The sequence below is a fragment of the Trematomus bernacchii genome, unplaced genomic scaffold, assembly GCF_902827165.1.
Source record: "Trematomus bernacchii unplaced genomic scaffold, fTreBer1.1, whole genome shotgun sequence".
Classification (NCBI taxonomy): domain Eukaryota; kingdom Metazoa; phylum Chordata; class Actinopteri; order Perciformes; family Nototheniidae; genus Trematomus; species Trematomus bernacchii.
Window position 1 is genome coordinate 1052419 of NW_022987588.1, and position 3482 is coordinate 1055900.

The following is a 3482-nucleotide window of genomic DNA, read 5'->3' on the forward strand; positions in this document are numbered from 1 at the left end:
TCTCTGTTGTGTTAGACACAAGCATCTTTAAGCAAATATGCAAAAATAAACACCTGAACTTGCATAATATAAGCTAACATTGAGAGAAAATATTCAAGTTGTTCAGTTCTTTGAGAGAAACTCAGCAGGCTGCTTTTGTTCAAATTCCATGTAATTCCCCTATGTATGCTGATAGCAATAGAAGCTGCAGCTTAGACACTGTAGACACCTATAGCATTAAATCAAGCTTCAAACATGTAATCATGTTTTCTGTGCTTCAAAGAAATTGCCAGTAGTTAATAATTAAGTAGACGCTCGACCTAGGTAATTATCAAAGAGTGACTTCAAAAATGAAACAGTTCTAAGCCTTAAAATGCAAACACGTAAATACTTTGGCAATATGGTCGTGTTCCCGTGAGAGAAGAAAAGCTTTAATCAGTACCTGTACCATTTCACACTATTGTCCCGAGCAGCAGTAGAAGTTCTCTTTGAACCTTTTCCCCACTGTATCCCCAGTTTCCTGCGGGCAGCGTTTTCCTTCTAGCTATCTCGGTGTTGCCTTTATTCCCTTTGGTTTTATATTCAGATATGCTTTCAGAAACAGGCTGATTCCCATAACGTGCTGTCTCTTTTTTCTCCTACTGTAGTTTTGTTGTCCTACCCCACTGCCCACACAACAAACACAAATGCTGCTGAAATCCTTTAATTGAAGCCATCCTTTTCTTTAGAAGTTCATTTAAAGGTTATAGGAGCACATGATTTAAAGGCTGTCTTTCCTTTATCAAGTATGAGCTGTTATTGAGTGGCTGTTAAAGAAGACTGACTTTTCAGTATTACGGAGAGTTCAAGTATGAAGGCAACTTGTTAATATCGCTCTATTCACAGAGAAGGTCAAACCTGAGAGCAGAATGGTGAATAATATGAGTGCACACTGCACACAGCTTTGAGGGATTAACACAAGAATCAGAAAGTGTTTTGGTTTATTGATTTCATCATTATTTGAAATTGAAAGGATTTCTGGCACAAAAAAGCATGAAATTAGTTGTAACATAATTGACTATGGCCTTCTGGGATCTTTTTGAAGCTTTGTTTTTGTCTCAGTTTGTTCCCAGCAGGCCACACTGCTGACAATATTCAGTCTCTGTAGCCGCAGCGGCACATTCGTTGTGATCTTGAAAACAAATGGTAAGAAGATATTCCATTATTTCATCAATCTCAGAGCGACAACCTCAATTCTATATACCGTCATGTGGAAACCTTACACAATACTGTCTGGATGAGCCTTAATCATTTCCTCCTAAACTTTTCAGTCATCTGACTAATGATCAGACGTCTGCTTAGGTTGATGTTGGGAGTAAGCTTTGCTGGAAATGTACTGATGTCATCAAACTCCATATGAGTCACACTGCAAAGGTGTAATCATTCAACCATAACAGGTGTGTAAAAAGTCCCTCTAACCCCCCCACTTGTTTTTCCTTGCAGAGCCAGGCATCTTGAAAGCTGGGGCAAAGTCCAACAAAACAACAGGCAGACTGCCTTTGGATGCTATTCTCCCTAGAATAATTTAATCTGTTATGAAAGTTCAAGATATCATTCAAACTCCTCCTTAATTAGTTGAATGAAACAATGGGAGAAAGGGGGAACATTGGAGGTTTGTGTTATATACACGTTAAGGCAAGGCAAGTTCATTTATATAGCACCTTTCAACACAAGGCAATTCAAAGTGCTTTACAAAAAAGAAAGACATTAAGAGCATTAAGAAACACATTATAAAATGGCATTTAAAAACACTCATTTAAAAGCAAAGCATGAATAACAAAAGGTTCATGAATAAAAGTTACAGTGCAGTGTGCACAGATCTGAAATGTTTAGATCTGCATTGCTAACTTTAGAGCAGATATAGTTTTCTATGACCTCACTTTTTTCTACTTTATTTTTTAACTTATCCTTCAGTTATTTCAAGTGTTTCATGCTAAAAGAACCCCCCTTTGGAAAATTCTAATCTGACCCCATGGTACCTTTTAGTTTTTGCCGAAACTATTCCTCTTTTTTAACCATTCAGCTCACAGGATGCCCCCAACGCTGGGTTAATGTTGAACAAAACTGTTGCCCGATTCAGTGGTTTGGTTTGTCTTGGGGCAGGATTCAGCTGCCCAGTGTGGGGACATTGGCCATAATTGCTACCAGAATGGTTCACTCCACTTTCTGTCATGCGGTCGATGTTTCAAGCCTTCAGCCACAGCAGAAACACAACAAAACATCGGCCACATTAAGAAGGATTCCTGTTCTGCGACTGGGGCAAAAAAGGTGATCGGTGCCTGAACCTGGTTTTTACTTCATGAAGAACCCACCAAGAAGTACCTTTGTATTTGGGAGAAAAGGTTACTTGACCTCACAATGCTAGACTATAGGCTTACCTCCACACATTCAGCAGCATTTCTCACTCAAGTGATGGTCAGGGACATCACAAAATAAACATATGAGACCACATTGTGTGGCAGTTCAGTAGTTTATCTTTGGTGTTTGCTCGCCTGCTTTCATGTAACAAAATCAATAGAGAATGTCTAGCGGTTTTATTTTTGTTTTTGTTTTTTGGTGAGTCATCCTTTCAAAGGAGTTCTCAGAAATCGTTCGCCCAAATTCATTGTTTATCTCCTTCACTATTCTCTCTTTTCTTTTTAATAAAGTTGCTTTGTTTATTTCAAAACCTTTTCTAATCCATTTTTCAGTGAGTGTGTCCTGACGATTGCCTGACCTCATAAGCTTTCTGCCCCCGTAAACACATCAATTTGAAGCGGTTAACTGTTAGATAGCATCTTTTTTGCAAGAAAATGTTATTTTATTAGGAGTTTTAAAAAGAGAATTCCTCCCTTTAAGAGAAATTCTTGGTAACCTTAACTTTGTTTGTTTTTTCACTTGAGGGATGTACACCTGTTCCCCAAATTTGATCTCATTATTGCAAGTGTGGAATTGTTTTCCCTCCGCCTCATCCATCTCACAGGATGAATTCTCATTAGAGTGGAGAAAACCAATTCTCTTTTGTTATATATATTTTTTTCATTGCTGCTCTCTGCCTGCTGGCTGCTGGGGATCCTTGAGTTTGATCCTTATTTCTCAACACCTGGAAACTCAATGGAGCCGCCTGTGGTGACGAAGAAAAGCCTTTTATCCTTATTATCTGCCGGTGACTTTACATTGTATCAGTACCAGGTCCAGACACTAATTTTCACCCATTGCATTCTCCTCTCTCCTACAATAACCACTTATTATCACCACCATTGCCAGTTCTACTGATTCAAAAAGAAATGCAAATTTTTGGAGTATTTTAATGGTAATGCACGAAGATAATGAATGTCTTCCTTAGTTTATTATTCCACTCAATGCCAGCCTGTTCATGGGTTAAGTAATCTCTGGAGCTTTCATTGCTCCTGTGTGAACCTGTAGAGCAGATGAGAAGCAGAGTGTATGTCAGTGAGGTATGTGCGTCTACACACCCTGATGAA